The 22943-nt window shown below is 41.2% G+C and overlaps 1 long non-coding RNA gene across 3 annotated transcripts in view; it reads right to left on the bottom strand.

The window, feature by feature from the left end:
- Positions 1-670: 670 nt before the first annotated feature.
- The window catches only part of LOC113029346 (uncharacterized), a 36239-nt gene continuing 13966 nt past the window's right edge, over positions 671-22943 (bottom strand). Inside the window, exons 2-4 of one of the 3 annotated variants that reach the window (XR_003273392.1) lie at positions 9540-9592; positions 7761-7951; positions 671-1189 (exon numbers count right to left, since the gene is read on the bottom strand). This is a non-coding gene — a long non-coding RNA (uncharacterized LOC113029346). Of the gene's footprint in view, positions 1190-7760; positions 7952-9539; positions 10942-22943 lie in introns of those variants that run through there. The other 2 variants (XR_003273391.1, XR_003273393.1) reach the window with 2 other exon arrangements.

Here is a 22943-nt window from a genome sequence, read left to right as displayed (position 1 = left end):
CGTACTTTTAATAGGAATGACCACCCCCGACTTAAAAGCAGCCATAGAAGAGAAGCAGCACCATTTGGTGTCATTTTTGGGGTTTACTCCATCAGAGATGATGAGCATTTGCTCTTTTTATACTATACTACTATCAGGAGATGTGTTATCTATTAGGTGCCAAGTCTTTAACACAGGAACTGTTTCTGGCCAGGTCCGTGTGTATCGTTTAGGATTTTGTAGTAAGTGCTGTCACAGTGCCCGGTGTCCATTGTGTGTAAATGACCCTCATGGTGAAGTTCAGAGAGTTCATGTACAGATTAAGTACTTTCACTCTCTGCAGCTGTAAACAGAGGGCAGTGATGCAGAACACCCAGGACGGGCATCAATGTAATGAGCGCACTCAACTCGCTTTTATGGACTCTGCCTTCATAAACGCTGAGAAATGTATTCAGACAAAGTGTGCAGCTTTTTCCTACCATTCAACAGTGTGAAGTGCCAGAAAACACTTGGAAAACACACATTTGTGATTTTAGAAATGATTGCATGGTAGATTCCTTTTCACCTCAGAATGGTTGGATTTCATTAAGAGTTCAAAACAAATCCACTATGCATTAAGACTAAAAAGAACCTGTAGAGCTGTGAGTCTTCTCTCTTTCGTTTTTCAAAAGCAGGAAACTCTCACACCCCATTCAATTCAACTTTTTATTAAAGACATTCTTTTAACAAATATCAATCAGTATTTTTATGCAGTGCTTGATGCAGAAAACGGCTCTTCTGACTGCACATTCCTCACACATCAGGTGACGACTCAAACATCCATGTGACCCCCTTGTTAGGGTGACTAAAAGACCCCTCAATATGTGCTTCGAATTGATCAGCACTGTCCCTTTAAGCAGGCCAGCATGACAGTTGTAAAACTAGGTACTTCCCAGCCACAATGTAGAGCACTACAGGGGCCCAGTCAGGGTGTATCCGTGTCCTCTCAAACAAAAAAAAAGAAAAAAAAAGGGGGAAGTAGATACTACTGAAAACCTTGCAGTATGTTGTGTGTGTTTGCTCCAGTAAGATGCTGTGAAACTGAATCCAGCACGGTCTGCTTCCACCTTTGCATCCTTCCTAGTCAGATCATGTGTCGGTGCAGAAGCTGCAGAAAGATCTGGCCGGCATGGGGGGTCTGCAACACCACCATCACAGCAGCAGCAGAAGCCTGCAAAACACAGGGCAGACAGGAGCGAGTCAGAGTCCCGATGTGACTGTTTGTGGACAAACCTTAGTTTCATAATGCAAGTTATCAAAAAAAAACTTTCAACTCTGTAAATGAGCTGTCCTTTCATTATGACTCGGGAGTCAGTGCTAAATTTGCTGTGAAATTCAGATGAGAGCGGGGAAAGTTTAACACTCACACATTTACCCAAAGCTCAGTTTATCTATCAAACAGTACACAAGATTAAGATCGAAGCTTTAAGGTTTCCAGTTAGCACAAGTAAATGATCTAAATAAAGTTAAGCTCTACTCTTCTTTTTGGGAACTATTAAAGCTGCATTGAGCTCAAAGGTGGAGTCACAAAACTGCCAGAATTTGAAAATAAATAGCCTCCTTTTGCAGGTGTCACCTCTTTGTTTTGAGCGGGTTCTTCACACAGGTTAAAAATACATCAGTTCTGACTTCTGGTGAACCCAAATCACCCTGATATGCTTCCTGCAATTAACCTGTCGCACCGCCACATCTTACATTTTATGTCCACAGTGCCCCCTCATGAGTTTGACCCTCCTAAGCCTGGATCTAGCTCATTACACTGTAATGCATTACATACAGGATTGCAGTGTGCTGACAGATTGCTGATGTTTCTGTCCAGACGAGCCAAAACCCACATTAATCAAATCGTACCTGCAATAAAAATGCATAGAAGCAAGTAAGCAGAGATAATCGGCCAATCAAATGACTCAATTATGTCAGCTGACATCAATTAAACAGCGCCAAACTTGAGTTTAGCTTCAATCCCAGACATAAGGAAGTTTCAGTGGCTGAATGTAATCAGTTGTTGTTAAATCTAGGCCCTTTAAAATTAAAAACAAGTTAAAAGTAATATAGATCTATGACATGCAGGACTTGGGTCTCTAGCGTGACCTGCTACACCACCGTGGATATGAATCAGTACAGACGAGAGATAAAAACTAATTTGTGTTCAAGGACATGCAAATAGGGTGGGAAATTCACGTCTTGACACTCAAATCAGTAGATCAGAGGCTGTGACTACTTCACAAACTACCTTGAGACTGTGTTGAAATGATTGTATAATGCTCTTGAATCATAATTTAACCAATACACTGAGATCTGCTTTTTATTGGCCGGTTATTATGAACATCAAGCTCAAACTAATCCAGTCTAAACAATTTCAAGCCCCTAAACACAGCATTTTCTATACGTTTTGGCCTTTACTTCACATGTAAGGGCATGGAAAATGGAGTTTTTTAAAAAATTCCTGCATTCACAGTGGGTCTTGCAATGTCAACGGTACACTACTTTATCGCCTTTTTGACGTCAGACTGTCCTCTGTGTTATTGTTTGATTTCTTCTGATTGGCCAGCGTCTTAAAATGGTTAAGGTTGCTTTGGCATCAGATACATTAGTACAGTACAGTCAACGGCGGTTATGGACCACAACCACTCGTGAATACTTGACATCCTCTCTAAAAACGCGTAGAACCCAGTGGCGCCAGTGTCCAGCAGCCTCGCCTCTGTCAGTGCGCCCCAGGGCGGCTGTGGCTACAATGTACCTTGCCATCACCAGTGTGTGAATGTGTGTGTGAATGGGTGGATGATTGTGTATAGTGTAAAGCGCTTTGGGGTCCTTAGGACCAAGTAAAATGCTATACAAATACAGACCATTTACCATAGAACTAATTAAATTTTCCTGGGAGCTCTGTGTTTGGAATTTGCAAATTGGCGAAGGTTTTAAAGAAAAATAAAATACATTTTATTTCTATTTTGCTGTGTTTACATTAATATTAATATTTGATCATCAGTAAATACATCAGTGCATGTTTGAGGTATAGTTTTAATTCCTCCCCCAAATTATTAATTTATTACAGTTCATCTGGCTACCTACAGAACTTAAGCCCCTTTTCTATTAGTACCTACTCGGATCGACTCTGCACGGTTCACCACGGTTTTAAGGATTTTCCGTTAGGTCACAGTACCTGGTATCAGGTACTTTTTAGTACCTTCACAATCTGGGGTTCCAAGCGATTCAAGCAGGTACTAAAATGTGAGATTCGGTCAATGACGTCACTTGATGAGTCATGAGAGCGTCTCGTTCATGAAAATAAAAACTGTGGTCCTCCGAGTCTGACGAAAAGCCACAGACCGAGCAGCAGGTATATCTCTACGTCCAACTTTGTTGTAGCGTTTGTGTTGCATACATCACGGGACGCTCAGCAGGATTGCCATGATGACAACCACGCACATGAGGTAGTACTAGATTATAACGGAAAACCAGCCGTGGCGAGTCGATCCAAGTAGGAGTAGATGCTTTCATCTTTGGTATTACTAGACAAAATTACATTAGGTCCCTAAAAAAAACATCTGCTTTCAAGATTTTGTCATTATAAGATCATTTAATGCACGATTTAATCAAATGTGATAGTTTAAATGGCATTTGCATCATTTTAAATGCATTTCTTTAAAGTTCAAAACACGTTTGCGACTTTTACGAGTTCAAGGATCAAGTGAAACCGAAGCTCTTTGTGTTTGGACAAAGCTTCTAATAAAGTTTCTCCAGCTGTAACTAAATAAACTAATGAATTTGGCGAACAAGCACTCAGGCAGGCAGTTTAGTGTAGCTTCTAGGTATAAAGCTGAAGGCAACATTATAAAAGAAGCAGCACAGTGTTGCTGGGACTGCCACAGTCTTCCTCCACTTCCTGTCACTGCCCCTGATGGGGCATTTACTCAGGAATCTAAATCTGCCAATCACATGATGAAGGCGTTGAGTCACCTTAAGCTTGAGTAGGTTGCTTAAAAGAAAAACAAACCTCCAACAACAACAGTCTGGGACATCACCTTTTTTCTTTCGAATGGAAAAACTAACAATAAACGGTTTTGCTTGTCCATAGAGGGTGTTTCACGAAAACAACTGGTGTAAATATGTCTCACACATCAGAAAACCTTAAAATAATAAAACCGACACCACCACATGATTGGTTGGTGTTAGACGTCAACGCGGCACAACACTGGTGTAATCATCAAAGGTCTGGCTCTAACCTGCCTAACCACTTTCATCACTACAGCCCACAGACACCTGCCAAATTAGTTTTTTTTTAATAAGCAGAAAGGAAATCAAAAAAGATGCAACCAAACTCTAGGTTGCATTTTCCCCTTATCTTTTTAGTTTTATCTGAAATGATAAGCGAGTGAATGTGTGGTGACATCAGATTAAACTTATAGCTATGCCTTAAAAGCACTTAAATAACAGAGGATCTTGTCACTCTGACATATTTGGTGCTTCCATCATTGCCCTGTTATAGAAGCGTTACACGGTTCACACAGTGGTTGGCTCCCCAGGCAGCTGAGCGGTTGCTAAAGCAGGAAAGCCACGTGTCTGTGAAAATGTATTTCCAGCGGGTGACTGAGTGTTAAAAGGAATGTGGGCGAGGTTGTAACCAACACGACCCGGCTGGCACCGTGCCCCACTGCCTATTCACGTGATCTCACCCCTATTTGCAGTTTGGTATCTGAGTGCAGCTGAGTGATCCCACCAGCAGAGTGTCATATGTACCTTTATAGTAAGCGTTATGGAGAGGCTGGCGCTGCGTGCTCATATCTGGCTCTGATGGTGTACGGCACTTTCATTTATGCTCTGACGCTATTTATACTTTATAAGCAGCGAACTAACCGCAGGTATAACACTGAGGCATGCAGCCCGAATGACATTTCCCACAGTGACTTTGTTGCACTGCGGGAAATCCCATTCATCTGATGTTGAATAAACCAGGTCAGTCATTTGATAACAGTGGCGCTGGAAGGGAGTCACGTCTACAATAGGTCACAGAGAGAACTAATTGGCTGAGGTCCACCAAAAGTCAAATTCTGCGCTATGAATTCTCAGCAGGGGCAGCACGGTGGCGCAGTGGTTATCACTGCTGCCTCACAGCAACAAGGTCCTGAGTTTGACTCCACCATATGTGTGGAGTTTGCATGTTCTCCCTGTGTTTATGTGGGTTCCCTCCGGGAACTCCAGCTTCCTCCTACAGTACAAAGACATTTACCTCAGTCTTATACGTGGGGTTAGTTTGCTGCTTATAAAGTATAAATTGTCTAAGAGCATAAATGAAAGTGCCGTACAATTTGCAATTCTAAATTGTGTTGTCTGTCTCTCTGTGTTAGCCCGATGGATGGATGGACTAGTCAGCGCTACAAGCTGCACATTAGCTGTCAAATCTAACCGATCTTTTAAAAACATTCATTCATTCACAAGCTTCCAGCCTCACCGTGCAATGGAATTCCAATATGTTCTTCCAATATGCGCACTGCTTCTCTACCTTAAATAAATAAACTAATTAGCAGAAAGTTATTAGAAGGTTTTACTTGTATGTGTTATTTTCATCTTTCATGTATAAATGAAGGTCGTTTAGAAGACAGATTAATTCTCTATAATCAAATTTTAAGCCATTAAGGAGGCTTACGTTTGGTTGCGTGATGCCATAAGCTAGATAACTTACTCTTCAGACCCTCGCATTTTCAAAAATGTGAGATTAGGACTCGCTACAATTGATTTCTTTGTCGCCATGTCAGAGATAATTTCTTTACCTTGTGACTCTGCTTTTAAAGGATTTACAAAAGCTAGAATAGATCTCAGTCTAATAATTAAGAATCATTGCGTGCAGAGTCTTGTCACTCAGCAGACATCTGTCAGCGCAGCAACATTATATGTTCCTCTGCTGATTGTCTCTTTTGGGCGAGGACACCTCAAAGAGACATTATGCAACTCTCCCATAGTTTTCTGTTAAGGACTGTTTTAATAATAATAATGGTTTGGATTTATATAGCACTTTTCAAGGCACCTTACAATGCCACTATTCGTTCACTCTCACATTCACACACTAGTGGAGGCAGCTACGGTTGTAGCCACAGCTGCCCTGGGGCAGACTGACAGAAGCGAGGCTGCCATATCGCGCCATCGGCCCCTCTGGCCAACACCAGTAGGTGGTAGGGTAAAGTGTCTTGCCCAAGGACACAACGACCAGGACAGAGAGCCCGGGGATCAAACCGGTGACCTTCCGGTTACAGATACGCTTCCCAACCCCCTGAGCCACGGTTTCATCCACCCTAACCATCAAAACATTATCAGAAACGGTCTTAGTGGAAGGGTGGCTGTCAAGAACCTATTCTTAAGAACAGGGAGCTCAAAATCAGTGGCAACAGGTCTTATGGACTGATGAATCCAACTTTGAAAAATTGAAATTGTCGCCAGTATGGTTGGAGGTCATCTGAGGTACGACAGTGAGTGTCTACAGCTATCTGTATGCATGGTTTGGAGCTGCATTTAAGGCAGTAGTGTCGGAGAACTTGTCAGAATTAGTGGAATTAGAGAAAACTACCATCACATTTTGAGATCCCATGCAACAACACTGATCACAAACACAGTGCCAATTCGGTAAAAGCATACATGGGTAGAAGAAGTGTGTTGGAGCACTGTGGGATCACCGTGACAGAGAACAGAGCAAAAAGAGCTTTGAATGTCCTTCAAGAAGCCGGGAGAAATATTTCTAAACACTATTTAAAGAAGTTACAAGAAAGTTCTCCTAAGAGAACAAAGGTGGTCTTACAAAATATCGACTTTTGAGTTCATCAGAACTGTACAAACTCTGCCTGATATCCTGTATTTGCAGATGCTTCAATAAATTGCAGCTCCAATTTCCCATTTTCCAAACAACATATCAAGAAATAAGAGGTGTCTCAAAACATTTGCACAGTACTGCACACCTACATAAAACAAAATACATAAAAAAAATCATGTAAATTGCTTCTTCTTTGCTACCTTTAAAGATAGTAAACAACAAAACTGTATCACAGCCAACATCTGGTGACAAACAGCTTTAATTCTGAGGTGATTCTGGTCCAGTCAGAGTCTGAAGTTGTGTTTTAATCCCTAATCTTTCCATAATTACGGATTATGAATTTGCCTCTGTTTTGACTCATGTCTTCAGTTGTCTCAATAGGAACAGCTACTCATGTTTATCCACCTACACAGCTGCTTGGATCTCGCCCATCTCACTGGAGGATATTCAGATTCTAACACACTTCACAAATTGGTTGTCAGTAATTTGGATTTATGTTGATTTATGTTGATTTTCTTATGTTGCGTACATACTTGGCTACACAGATAATTAAAACGAAAAATCACAGACAAATCGAAGGCAACTGAATTTTCTTCCCTCGCATTCACCTAAGTTCATCTGCTTCACACTACCCGAACGAAACGTCTGCCCCTTAAAACTCATCCCACTCCAGCTGCTTAATGTCTCTGTTGTAACTTGAACCGACAGGAATGTAAAAGAGTGCCGATGCCAGCGCGATCTGCGACCTATCCATCACCAACAACAAGCTCATTACCCAAAAACCTCTTGAGCGGAGCTGCGAAACAGGAGGGCACCGGGGGAGGTGAAAGGTCTGACCTGGACTTTCCTGGGTTTGCAGGACCACCCCGAGCACAGCGAGATCTCAAAGCCAGACGAGAGCACCCGTCTCCTGATTCGACGTGACGTATATAATATTTACGTTTCAGATGCATAAGCCTCCCCGGGTGCAGCAGGGGATCCTCGTCACTTAGCACCGTGTGATGCTGAGTTCAGGGCCAGGCAGTCCTCGAGAGCTCCAGCCTCATTAGCGATCTGTGTTTCCGAGATTCACCAACTGACGCTGACCGACAGCTGCTCCAGAGGAAAGCCAGCGGGCTGAGAGAGCGCTTCCTAAAAAGAAAAAAGAAAAAAAAAAATCACCCTTTCACAAAGCAGAGGCTTCATCTCACACTGTGACGCTCTAATTTCAGTGGAAGTGTGCTACACTATCCTTTCTCTGCCAAACCAGAAATAAATTGGCTCAGACTTTTCAGCTGCTCTTTGTAATGAGTCAGCGTTGCTAATGTTTCCCTTCTCACAGAAAAAAAGAAAAGAAAAGGGGGACCACACATATGAAAAAATGTGGGCATTTCACTTAGCTCTTCCTGCCTCTCTTTGACTCTTATGAATGGGTACAAATGAGACCACAGGGAGGAATGAATGCGCCTTTTTCATATCTTTGAAATCAGCTCAATCAGATAGATACTAACAGCTGATGGAGGCAGTGTGTGTCATATCGAGCTGCTATGAAGTTCAAGGTGTAAGAAGAGAACCCCCAACACCCGCCTTCAGCATCTTTTTTTCTTTACACGAGGAGCCAGTGAAGTCACCACAGCTGCTGCCTCTCTGCCACAGAGGCCGAGTGAAAGGTCGTCCCTCCAGCTGAAGGTTGTAAATTCAAGACGTAAAACGGGAAAGACGCGCCACTAAACAGGTGCAGGAGCAGAATGAATGGTCACCCGGGTTTTTTCCCCCCCCCCAATCTCAGAACGAGCAAGGACAAAGAGGGGGTGAAGCGGGCGTGTTCAGACTCAAGCAGCGATAGTCCTTCATGAAACCTTGGATTGTCTCATTTTGGAGCAGTACTTTAAAAAAGAAAAAAAAAATCATCATAATAAAACAAAACCAAACATCCCTATCTGGCACATACAGGAAACATGAGGTGTTCGGTGAAACCTTAGCTGAGTGATTTAAACCAAAAGGAAAAACCGTGGTGAGATATGACACCAGAGCTACATCTAATGAAAGTGATCACTAGTGTATATGGTAGTGATCGCGGTTGTATATTCCAGTGTGGACTGGAGCACATGAATAATGCATGAATGCGTATTTTGTTGTCGGGTGGGATTTTCTATCATTAATCTGCCTGCTGATCCACATTTATTTCCATGTTACTCGACAGCTCAGCGTCGTTACTCAAAGTCGGCCGGCGCAGTCTGAGATATTAGTTTGAGCTGTCCTTTGAAAATAACTTTGCACTGATAGAGATTTGTGTGGATAAACTGTAGCGTCTCTCCTTAAGGTGACATCTCAAACCACATCTATCTTGTGTGAATATTAAGCACAAGGGTCTGCTGCGATCAGCCTGGATTCACTTTGATTAAAGTTTATTTTTTCTTCTTTTGCAGTTCATACGTTATTCAAAAGCCCCCAATTAGACGTTTGTGTCTCATGTACGATCACAAGTTTACAGCGTGTGTTTACTGCGATGCCCACCAACAGATCTGTCGTAACACCTCTACCTTAACTGCCTTCCATCTCCTCCCTTGACTGATTACCAGGTTGCGTTCAGGTGGAGTATTAGCTGAAGCAACACTAAAACATGGCGTGCAACTGCGGTTGTGACGTCACCGTTGGCGCGAAAACTAGCTGCTGCCCAGCTTCTCCCCACAGATGACACAGTCCGGTTGAGGTTGCTTGCACAATAATCTCTACTCACTATTTTCCGCTTTTCTTTAGGTGATGGGCCATCATTCGTGTGCCAAGCTGCAACTGCGAATACAGAAAAAAAAATGCATTCTCATCCAGGAGTGTCACACAGTGCCGATGTGACGTGTCTCATCGTTACGAAAAAGCCGTCTAATGGCAGTGTTGACAGCTGAGACAGAACTACTGTTTTTTAGAGAATGGCAGAGTTTGTGAGGTGGGTGGAGAAGCCAGGAGACGTTTCACTTCTCCTTTTATCCACATGCCCATCTGTTCCTTCATGTGACTATTTTCTAAAACTTATGCCATCTTTCAGTAATAATGTATGTTGTTACAAAGCCCACAACACACTGGCGTAGGGGTTAATAAGCCGTGCGCACTCCATACAAATTCAGGCGTCTGAATTTTCCTTTAAAAGTTCAGGACTAGAACTCATAAACAGAAGGTTTATTCTTTATCACCTGATTCGGGTCTCCATCTCTTCTCTAATTGCCAAAATTACTTTAAGTCTGCATTTCTTTTGAAAGGATTAATGCTCGAGTCAAGGTGCCCCTTCTCCAGACCAGCAGAATACCTGCAAAAGCTGCTTTAACATGCATAAACTGAGATAGCAGCAAACTAAAAATCAAATCTATTACTTCCGGTGAGTGCTTCACATGATGCTGGGATCAAATGAGGACCCTTTTATGCTTCAGGAAATGTTTTATTAACCTATTTTTATTGTGAAGGTTAACTGAACATACGCGGATAATGCAGCAAACATCCGAGAATCTTTAAAGCCAAACTACCAATTTGGGGTCACCTAGAGGACGCCAGGTCATAATCTAACTTGACAAACCACTGGCTTTGTCCACATTGTGCTTTGTTTTACTGACTTCCTCTGCTAATGAGTACATCTGCGTGAAATTGTTCTATGACACAGTAGAAATAGTTGTAAGAGGGATATAATTCATATGGTCACGCTGATACTGTTCCCGGTGACATTCGTGGAATTTCTTCCTGTTTATTCTCCTTTCATCTCCACATCCAGTCATTAAGAAACATCCTACACAAATCCAATAAAGGAACAACCAGCCCTCACATTAGCATGCTGATGCAACAGTGCTTATTTCCTGCCTTAAGAATGACACCATTATCATCCTCAGATAACCAGCAATAAAATTAAGTTTGGGTCTTTCCACTGCTTTTAGGCCCCTAATTTCCCCTAATGTCCTAACGTAAGAGAAACATGCTTAAAAAGTTCAAACTTTAGAAAACGTTTTCATGAAAACTCTCCTTCTCACCGTCAGCTCTGACATTTTCCATGATGTCAGTTCTTCTGATTGACCCAACCGTGAACCATGTGATGCTGTAGATAATGAAGCTGCACCGTGTCTGATTTTTCCCAACGTCACGAGGAATTTCATGTATTTTTGTGCCCAGAGGGCAAAAGCAGCAGCAGCAGCTTCAGCCGGGCATGTTCAGGAAGACACGGGAATAAAGCGGAAGCAGTCAAGGCATGAATTTCATACCAATGTGACACATGACAAATGAACTTCACAAGAGATGAAAGATCTGATTACTCAGATTTTAATAACGAAGGATCGCTGCGGTAGCCAAAGGGGAGAAAAAAAAGCATCTAAAGAAGCCACATGTGTCCTGATGTGAAATTTATGAATTGATAAAGCAGTAAAAATGTTAAGTTTAGCTGCACAACTTCCTCTAATGTAGTTCCAGTGTTTTTTAAGGGTCATGACCTTCTGACCGCACCGTCCGATAAGTCAATCAGTGGACTGCGTGACAGACTTTAGATAAAATGTGGAACATGCAAACCAAAAGCACACAAGCAAACAAATGATTATTCATTCATTGATTTTATCGGCCACACATATGTGCAACGTATGTCTGCATACAGATTTACAATTAAAAATTTCCCGATGGCAACGGTATCAAACCACCCATCTTCTAATGAAATGAATGAAAAAGCGTTTTTTAAAAGAAGACAGTTTCGTTTTTTCTCTAAGTGTGTAAACGATCGAATAATTTTCAAAACATTTGTACATGTGAATTTCCCCAGAGTGCGAATAATAGAGTTTGCATCTATTGGGAGAAATTCACCTTTTCTTGGTTTCATTGTGTTAACCAGTAGGTTCAAACCTCCACCCAGGATTGGAGCCTCTGTTTGCCCCTCCTGACGTCTCCTCCTCACTGCCGTTTCTGCCAAATGAAAAGAAGCAGCTCGGCAGTCAGAGTGAATCTGATTCAGTGTGAGCAGCCTGCTGCCATCACTTTTGGTGCTGTGCGTTCACTAGTTTCACTGTACCTTGTGTGTCTTGTGATGCTACTTTGACTGTGTGCAGTTAACCGTGCACACATCTAATTGGTCTTGAGGCAATCGATTTACTAATTTGTCTACTAGTTTCAGGAGACTGGGGCCAGGGATATATTTTCCCACCGTTTGTGTTACCACCTGGCTCAAAAGACCCAACATAATGTGGATAGCTCAAATAAAACATGGGTTTTATTTGAAATGACTTCATAATCTCCACTCACAAATGTTTTTGGTTAGGTAAGGCAGGTGAGTTGAAGACCGTTACAGCAGTTAAAGAAAATGGCTGAGATTATAGCTATTTCTGGTTTATTCCTGTTTCGAGCATCATTTATTGGCCTTTAGTTCTCCTGTTTGCTGTAGGATGTAACAGTGGTGGTGTTGGAGAGAAATCTACTCAAACCATGCTTCTGCTTTTTTAAATTCTTGTTCATTTTAAGATGCTGCTTGACGTGCTCTGAAAATAATGTGAAATTTCAGGCATGATTTTTTCTTTCGGGTTCATTGGAGGCGTGACCACATGCAGATTACTTTTCTCATTAATATACGAATGCATGTTTGTCTTACGTTTGCAGTGATGCGTCACAAATGCATAGATAACTACCCCAGCTGTCTTTTATCTTTCAGTTACGTCACACCCTCTATACTTGAAAGGTGTGGTCATGTTATCTCCACCTAAAAATGCTTCTACGTCACTTTTGAAATGCCGACCTTTGGTTGATTGTGAAAAACAGAAAATGTATTCAGGTTCACCTCATAAACTCAGAAATCTATGTCGAACTTTCACTAAAACATTTTTTTAATGATCACACTGCAAAACATCCAGTCTTCAAAACTCCTTAAGAGTCAAAAACAACAGATGAGGCGGATTGATGCTAAATGTATCCCATTTGATACTTCTACATCATTAATTTTTCCTATTTTGTCACCTGAAAAATCGCAAATAACCTAAAAAATTATATAGATTTTAAGCAATGAATAACAAAAACAACAGCTGGATGAAGAAAATATCCCAAATTAAAACTCAGGCAAATTAATATTTTATTTCTTTTTTTAAATTTGTTAGGTTCAATAGACACAAAAGAATTCATGACTCGGTCTTTAAACTGTTAAATTGGTGACATTTTGCTATTAAAACCATGATTTATTACGATATTAATGCTCAAAGTTGGTCAAAAAAATTTGTTAGATTGTGGAAAATTGTGGCAAATGCACACTTTGATGCAACTGGAAAAATGTTCACGATATGGAGATAAAATGTTAACTTTTAACTGAAATTTGCTCAATTTTATATAGATTTTTTTTTTTAATTTAGATGGGTTTTGTCTTTGTTGACAGATTTGAAGTAAAAACAAGACAGGAAACGAGGGGAGGATACGCAGCAAAGGGCCACAGGTTGGACTCGAACTCGGGCCTCTGCATTTAAGCCATGGGGCGAATGTCACCCTGCTCGACCACTTAGCTAAACTGGCACCAAAAAAAAAAAAAAAAATCATAATTTATTCAAATCATCTCACTGTCACCAACAAACTGATCCAAACATTAAAGCAGTTATAGCAAGCATCCGCTGGCGGTCACTCAAAGACCCTCATTCTGCTGCAAGCCTGCTGCTTTAAGCAACAACCAATAACTAACCTGGCTTCACATGATGCTGGAGGCACTGCATTAATCAACAACTCAAGAGACATGTGAAACAGGAAGCTCTGTGTCCTCTGTTCAACAATAAGGACACAGAGCTGTGATTAATTGCTGCCTCTTGACCACCGCGCTGCAGGTTTAACGGACACGTTACTTCAGCTTCTTTTATCCGACTTGCAGAAGTAGGAGCGTGTCCTCTCATTCACTTCTTCGGCCTCTTTTGAACTCTCTCGAACATGCAAGGCTAAATATTTACAAGTCGGCCTTTGCTTGTTTAATGTTAAAGGCACACTCACACTGCAGAGTAAATGAATGAAAAAGCTGTAGACAAAACACCTCCAGCAGCTGATGAGTACCAGGCCACTTTACAGTTACCCACAGGCTCCCCACAGGTTCAACCTCCTTTTCAGGACATGAGAGACGGCGACCCCCGGGGAGGGGGAGTTTGCTCGGTTGGGGGGGCTCAGCGGAGAGGCGGGGCCCTGCTGACGCTGCTGTCTCTGTGAAAGGAGGCAATCTGTGCATTTAGAGTTGGGTCAGGGCCAAAGGGATTAAACCGAGGTGGGCTAGACTGCCATCCGAGGGCATTACACACAAAGACGACGAGCTATATGATGAGCTGCGAGCATGGCGTTCGTCAGGACGCAAGAATGAAGGCACGCAGCATTGAGGTTTCTGGATTTTCTTTCTTAATTGGCTCTTTCCTAAACCCCTCCCCCAAACTATCCAATCATAGATTTTCGCAATATATACAGTAAGTGGACACAGCAACTCTGCCAAGCATTTTATTAGCAGACTCACACTCAACATTTAGAGGTTCAAGGACGTCGTCTATTTCTACATTTTTGAAAACTCAAAAGAAAAAGTGTAAGAAAGTGATTAAAACTTTTTTTCTCTGCTCTGTTACCATAATCTGCTCAGCTAAGTAGCTTACTGTCCACAAAGCACACACTTTTAAGTCCTCAGGAACAGAGCTGGTATACGCTGAGTTTGGAAAAGTGGCTAAAAAAGTGGCGATGCAAACTGAACCCCCTCATTTAAAAAAGGCTGAAAAACTGTGAAATCTTTTTGAGGGTTGCTAACTCCATCCAGTGAGTCCTTTGCTGATCAGAAGTTGCTCCATTTGGTTCTAAAATTTGGAAAGTCTAGATGATTCATATTATTTGTCCTTATTTGAGTTTGTGGCAGTAGCAGCACAGCAATAAACTAAAAAAGCTATTTCCCCTGAACTCCACTGAGCTGAACAGCAGGAAATGACAGCAGTCCTTGTTCTGCTATGCAGCCTCAGAGAGCTCGGCACAGCAGCAAGTGAACCACTTCTCACCTCCTGCAGGTTCTGGTTAGAGATTTCCAAAGCAGAACAAGGACTTCTGTAGATAAGAGGGGAGAGACTCTCTGCAGTGACATGCAGGACAACCGTAACAGTCACCAGGTCAGGTGAATAGTAGTGAAACATGATGCAAGAATATACCTGGGAAGCCCATCCAGGTAAAGTGAGAAGCACCACAATCATGTTGGTCAGAACCCAACAGAAACGATACTGAACGTGCTCTACGTAACCAAAGTGCAGAGAAACGTGAAGCATGCGGGTACTCCAGGGTGGGTTTTGTTTCCTGGCCATCATAAAATTGTATTCAAATGAATCAGGAAGGAAGTATAAACCAGCTTTAAGTCAGTAAATCCAGCTTTCGTTCAATGTTGTTCACATTTCATTCTGCAACAGCAAGAGAGTAAAAGATGGTCCTGGAGTTTAAGCAAGTGCCTTGAATTTTGTTTAATTCTATTCAACTTTAAGTTCCTTTAACACCAAATAATTAAAGTTTTTATAACCACAGGTGTAGTTTACAGCAGGCATATGTCTCTACCACTAATCTGATACCTGTGCATGCATTTATGTATGTAATACAAGTTCCACCTCTTAAAAAACAAAAGAATGGTGAATATGTTAAGCTGCAGGAGATCAGGCGCCCTCTCTACTCTTAGGATCCTTTTAGATATCCTCCTGAGACCCGAGCTCTTGTTTGGGTTTTTGATTAGTTGGACTTGATAAGTTTAAAAAATAAACATCATGTTTGAATAAAAAGTTGTTGTTGTTGTTTTTAATATATTTAATATGGGCACAAAGGCTAAAAGAACACAATGAAGTTTGAGGTACGGAAAAGCCCAAATATAATGTCCCCAAATGAGAATGCAGGCTCTATAAAACTCATAGCTACGGCTGGATCAGGTGACCCTGAACAATCCCTCAGTTATGCTGCGTCTCAGGTTCCTGGGGGGACTTCCCATGATGCACTGAGCACTTCATTTCCATGCATCTCTTCTCACCCTGTACTGCTCGTCGTTAACTTTTTTTTATACTCATTCCTGTAGCGTGTATGTCTTGCTGTCCTTTTTCCCCCTCATCTCTAGAGCCTGGTAAAGTTTCTTCCTGTTAAAAGGGAATTCTTCCTTCCCACCTTCACTAAATTCCTGATCAGTGGATTGTATATTGCTACAGAGTCTTTATCTTCTAATATAAAGTGCCCTGAGGCTGCTGTGGTTTGGCAATAAACAAATAAAACTGAATCAAGCTGAATATGACAAGCTTGGACATTGTTTTGTTTTGTTTTTTGGCTAATGTGTGAAACTTTAATGTTACAAAATTGACTGATACCAACATCTGAGGACAAGATGAAGAAATTATTAGCAAAAGGTCTTTTTAAAGAGAATTTTTAAACAAAAAGGTATTTTTGTTAAAATATGTTTAAAAACATAAAAATTCCACATTTCATGAGTGTGGAAGAAGAAAAGTAGTGTTTGTTTTCAACATAATATAAGAAATAAAAGCAGGGAGAGGGATTTCCCTGGATGTTTTTTGTCTATCTTTGACTCACAGTTTTTTTTTTATATAAATATGAAGACTTTGGTGTTCTTGCAACTGAAATAACAACTGAAAAGCAACACAGCTAAATAGCACTTCTGTGAAAATCTGACTGCATTTGAAGCGTTTAAGCTGCTTCCTTCTGCAATAAAGCAACAAAACTGCCTCCGTGACAGTTTTTATCTCAATCATTTGGCAGCTTAAATAGTTGCTAAAATGGGTGAGAATTTGAGAATTTTGGTGATATTTAGAATGCATGCTGCAGGAAAGAAAAACGGGGGAGGGAGGTAAGACTGAGAGGACAAAAGCATCTGAGCAGTGAAGGGACTCTACTCGCTTGTTTTTTAATCCTTTATCAGTTAACATTTGGAGATGCTGCTAATTCTCCATAAATGAAGCATCTGTTTCTCTTGCCAGTAAGTCGAAAAAGTGCCAAGATCAGTCAGAGAGTAGCAAGAGTTTAACCTCGGGGGTAAATGATCGATGGAAGTAAGCTACTAAACATCAGCTGTTGGGGTTTCACCAAATCTGTCACGAATGCTTTGGACACGGCTTATCAAAGTAAACCAACACATCAAAGAGTCTTTTTCTTTATGTGCTGCTGTTAAAACAGCTATAAAAAAAGAGAACTTCCTTTACACCTCGGGGCTTCGTGTAATGTTACAGTGCAACTGAGCAATCTCACACATAAGAACAGCAATCTAATCTGTGGTGAATCAGCAGCAACTGAAAAAAGTCCCAGCCTGCTTCTCTACGATAGTGAAAAGAACAACAGCCATCAGCAGGAAGAGGAAACAATGTCCAATGTCACCACGGGAGGATGAGGCCCGCTCAATTCTCCAAATCCGAGTGTGAAACAAAAGATTCCATTTGTGCGTTTACAACAATTAATGGGGAGTTTTAAACCGTCGCCTTGATCCGAGATGTGCACAATTTCTCGTGAATCTTAGACAAGCGCGGACAATCTGCTGTGTGAATGAAAGGCTCACGAGACGTGGCAGAGCACAGACGAGGCATTTTTCCAGCCTGGTGCTGAATTTGTCTCATTTGGCAGAACCTGATGATTAGATTCACAAGTCCATAAATGTAATCAGACAAAAAAAAATCTGGCACACATTAAAAATACTAAATGCATTGAAAACTGTGAGAGTTGGATGGCTGATGGAGCAACTTACTACTTTCAGTGCACCTGCAACACAGCCAAATTCTATTCATTCATTAATCCTCGGGGACAGAAAGTGTCAGTCTTTACAAAGAAAACTGCAAGCATGTTTGGATTACATACATTAAAAGCTGTTTACTTGTCACCATGTAGGAAATAAATGTATGTCTTTATATGGTGTCTGTAAACACACAGTTGTGAGTTTAGTACACTCCATCATGGTCATGAATGTGATTGTTTGAATTTATTTTGTGTTTTCTGTTATCCACACATGGACAAAAGTATGCATGCAGGCTCCAATACATAAAAACACCCTGACTAATACTGTCCCTTAGCAAGTTGATCCTCAACCAGACGCTTTGACAGTCTACTATAATGCTGGCTGGATATTTGACCACTCTTCTTGGCAGAATTGGAAAAGTTCCTTTTAACTGGTTTAGTTTCCTGGCACAGACTCGGCATTTAAGAGTAGTCTTAGCTTGCTTTATTCATTCCTAAACCTGTTCTGATATATGTTTGGGAACATCCAGCTGTGTCCAAGTGTTAACGATCTAGCTGTTGATTTGAGGTGATGAAGAATTTGGAGGTGGTTTCACCAAATTTGCCCTTCGTTATTCCATCCACTTTGTGAAATTTATCAGTACCACTGGCAGCAAAGCAGCCCAAGAGCATCATGCTACCACCACCATGCCTGAAGCTGGTACAGTGCTCTACGGTTTGAAAGCTTCAACATTCTTTCTCCACATATGCCTCATTGTGGCCAATTACCTCCATTTTCATCTTGTGCTATAAAACACTTCTCCAGAAAGCATTTGGCTTGTCGGTGTGAGCAGTTTCAGTCAACCACGAGGGTGTCGACTTTGGAGCAGGGGCGTCTTTCTTGGTTCTTGGTCGGCTCCTGGCTTCACTGTGTGGACAGTGATGCTGGTGTGGACTGTGTTTCAAAGCTGTGTCGGTCCCAGGAAATCAACACATCTAAATGAACTCTACCAATTCTGTCATGAAGAGTGGTCAAAAATCCAGCCAGAATTAGGCTGGAAGCTTGTTGGTGGCTACCAAAAGGGTCTGGCTGAGGTGTAACTTGCTAAGGGACGTTGAATGAAACATTTATGGGAATGCTTGTATACATCTATACTTTTGACACTGTGTGGATTAGAGAAAATATTTAATAAATTAATAAATTCAAACATGCACCCTGTTGTTTTTTAAACAATGACTCTACCCTGGAAAAGCAGTTCAAAGAAATCACAAAAAGCCCCAGTTTACCACACGATGAGTGTATAAACGTCTAAACAGCTGCATTTGCATATGACTATGTAGAAACTGCACCAGAAAAAAAATTTGGTAACAGAAATTTTCTGGTTTCTGTTTGAAGTCTCAGTTCATTTTGCGAATGGTGCTAATCAGGGCTTGGTTGAATGCAGCAAAATGGTAACTATGGAGTGTGGCAGGCTACGGTGCCATCGTAATTTAATTTTCAAATCAGGACTTTTCTTCTTGCTGAATTTACAAGTGATGATCAAAGAAAACACACAGAAATCGTGGATATTTGATGCTTGCATGAGAAAATCCTCAAAACGGTCCATGAGCAGACGAGGGGACGGCTTCCCTGAATTAAACGAACCCCTTCTAAGTTTCAATCAGTAATTTGAGAACAAACAAAAACTGTTTGTTTCAGATTCCCACATGTGAATATTTGCTCTTCCTTTGAGCTTTGAGTCTCATTTTAAATATTTTATTTATTACCTGAAAGCAAATATTAAAAAATGTGTAATTTGTGGCCTTCATTTTCATAACCCATTATTAACCCCACTCAGGCTATGTGATATCATTAGATAGCTTATTGTGATCCAAACATAATCAGTTTACCAGCATATGTGATGGAAGCGGCAGTAAATCCTTCTTTTTAATGAGCAGGAGTCAATGATTTTTATATTCATATTCAGGGTGAGCGCTTGACTATTCTGTGCCCAAGGCACAACTAGGATTTATCCATTTTTTTCCCCCACTTACCCAATTCAGGGTCGCAGGGGGGTTGAAGCCTGTCTCAGCTGTCATAGGGTGAGAGCAGAGTACACACTGGACATGCTGCCAGCCAATCGCAGCACTACACTAGGATTTAATATGTCTTATATTAGGGGCAGGGATAGCTCAGTAGGTAAAGTGGTCGCCCCATGATCGGAAGGTCGGCGGTTCGAATCCACTTAACGGCTACCCTGAGGTACCCCTGAGCAAGGTACCGTCCCTACACACTGCTCCCCGGGCGCCTGCTTAGTGGGCTGCCCACTGCTTCACTGAGTGAATGGGTCAAATGCAGAGAAAAACAAGTAATTTCCCCATGGGGATCAATAAAGTATCCATTATTATTATTATTATTAGTTAAAGTGTTCCCCATTATGAGGGATTTTATTGTTTGTCTATTTTGTGCTCTACAAGTGTAAGATATGCAGTGCCTGCTATTTCAGTGTTAACTGATACTTTAAATAAGATAAATACTTTACTGATACTTTAAATATCTTATTGTTTATCATTTCATGTAGAACATGATAAGGCAGTGATGATGATGGTGGTTATAAGCAGAGCTGGCAGATCATCACTGAACCTCTGAATGTTAATATGACATTCATCGATCACTTCCAGTAACTAAAAGGCATCAGTGGTAACTGAATGGCATTTCAGATCAGTGCACCCCGACAATCAGTCAAGCCAGTATTAGCAGCTGGCAGTTCAATTCATTTTTATTTACGTAGCGCCAAATCACAACCGAAGGTGCTTTATATTGTAAGGTAAAGAAACCCAGACAATCAGACAACCACATTTAACCACATTTAACCTCCTAAGACCCAAACTCTTCCACGGCATTTTAATTTCTCTTTGATATTTGGCCATATTGGGGCCCGATGAATGTAAAAACAAAGAATTACAAGATTTATTTTTTTTTACCTTATTTTTGTTTTTAAGAAAAATGAGAGCCACATATGAGGATATTCGTTTAAAATTTTGATAGAACAGTAGCAGTATAATGTCCTCGTAAGTGAATATCAGGCCGTTGTAGAGCAACATTGAGTATTTTGGTCTAAATAACCCAAAATGTGATGTCCACATATGTGGACGGCAGGTCCTAGGAGGTTAAGGAAAAACTTGGTGACAGTGGGAAGGAAAAACTCCACTTTAACAGGAAGAAACCTCCAGCAGGACAATAGCAAACTATCATCTTTTCAAACTACTGGAACTTCTGAGCTTCTTCAGTTATAGAAAAGTGGTAAAAACAGACACAATCGAACACTCGTGTCTTCGTCACAGCTGCGGCACCAACAGCAAAACATGCCATTTTACAAAAAATGAGATTTGCACAACCTCCAGAAACAGCAGCAAGCAACAAAGGACATGAACACATTGGTCAAATGACACTACTTGCGGGAAGAGACGGTCACTTGAAGAACTCCATTATAAATAAATGTGATATGGGAAAATACTTTAACATCAAATGTGGCAGGTACATGACATATTTCCTGCATCCATCTCCAGTAACAAAACTGCCTCTATAAAAGTTTCCTCTCATGTTTTTCAGAGTAGAGGTGTAACCTGTGGGGGAAGATAAGCTTTCCAAACCTTATGCTGAGGACAAAGTCAAAAAGCTTAAAAATTTTCTTTTGGTTTTGTTTCACTATTAATTCAACAAATGCAGTTTTTACATTTCGGTGACCTTTAAAACTGCAGATTTGACTCTCTTCCCATTCATTCAGACAGGCAGCTGTACATAACACTGTATTATAAGAACTAAAAGCATATGGACTTATATATTCCCTCTATGTTACTCATTATAAATGAGTGCTGCACCCGAAGTCTAACCTTGGCATAAAAAAACCCTGCATTCGAGGGTCTGTTTAACAACAACACACCAGCAGATATGTCATTCTGTCTGTGCGTCATGCTCCAGCAGAGTGAAGGCTGAAAAGGGAAAGAGGAAAACCTGCTGCAGTCAGACCCGAGGATATCGGACTAATGAGCCGTTGTTTTTAAGAGTATCTAGTATCTTCGTGAAGGTGGACAGGTTACAGAGGTCACCTGTAGGTTAGGTGGCTCTGCGCAGGAACCTGTTCACTGATTAAGATGAAGGATGCTGAGGACATAATACAGGAGAGGTGTAAACGAGCCAGGGGCCCTGGGGGGCCCATCTGTTGTGGGCAAATAAACAGGGAATGGGAAAACAGCGCTGTTCTTCCCCCCTTCGAGGCTCAGCAGACAGCTCCATTAATCAGGAGCAGGATGAGCCTGCTGTGAGCTCCAGTGACAAGTCAGCAGCAGCACAAAATCCCCTCCTGCTCCTCTCGCTGTATCTCCATTAGAGACGGGAGGTGTCAGCTGGCTGCCACTCCTGTTCCTCTGTAGTCACTATCAGTGTTTTCACAACTGTCCTCCAAGAATAACAGAAAAAAAAGCTAACCATGAGGAGCGTAACAATTTACAGGCTGTCATTAATCCCAACTAAAAATAAACATTTGTTTAAGGAGCTTCTTCCAATCCAGCCAAACAAATGACTGCAAACCCCACATTTATATAAGGTTTGACAGTGCTACAGTAACAAGTATGCATACACAAGAAATCAATTGACTGTAGTGTGATGTCCAGAAATTTTTCTATTAGTTTTTCTATTAATTACTGGAGCAAGATGAGTGTTGGTTCAGCTAGTTTCTACGAGTCATGCAGATGCACTTTAGGCCTGCTAGTAACAATTACTCATTTTTCCTATGAGATTTCATATTATTGTGAGAAATGTCAAACTATTGTTTCTCAGATACTTACAGCCTCGATTTAAATGGAGAACCAATGGTCAACAGTCCAAACCCCAACTATAATAAACATGTGACTAGAAACAGAAGCAAATGATACTGAGATGTGGCAGAATTTGGCATTTTTAGTTCACCGTAATAACATGAAAACATTGCAACAAGCTAGTTTGTGGAATATCTACAAGGAAAGAAATTTCACAATCAACTTTGTGGGGATAGGTTAATTGGTTAATCTAAATTGCCCATAGGTGTGAATGCGGGAGTGAGTGTGAATGGTTGTCTGTCTGTGGCTACGTCCACACTAATGCGCATCGTTTTCTCTTCGTTTTGGCCTCCCGTCTACACTGAGACGGCGTTTTCCTCAAGGAAAAAAGCTGCGTTTTGGAAACACTCTTGAAAACGAATACATTTCTGTCCCGTCGCAGTGTGGGTGCTCAAAATGCAGACTTTCTAAAACGATGACGCATTTGATGCAGTCATGTGACCAATTAAACAAAGATAGCGGAGGGCATTATACAGCAGTTGTTTGTTTGCTCTCAATTTTGACAGCCCTAAAAATGATTAATATCAGTTTGTACATGCTCCAGATAGCTTTTCTTCAAATTCTTTAATTCTCACTCGCTTTTGCGCATGCACAGGACTGGAACGTAAGCGTT

Source organism: Astatotilapia calliptera, chromosome 9 (genome assembly GCF_900246225.1).
Source record: "Astatotilapia calliptera chromosome 9, fAstCal1.2, whole genome shotgun sequence".
In the NCBI taxonomy this organism is placed as follows: Eukaryota; Metazoa; Chordata; class Actinopteri; order Cichliformes; family Cichlidae; genus Astatotilapia; species Astatotilapia calliptera.
Note: the sequence above shows the minus strand (reverse complement) of the source record. Positions and strands in the feature narration are given on the sequence as shown.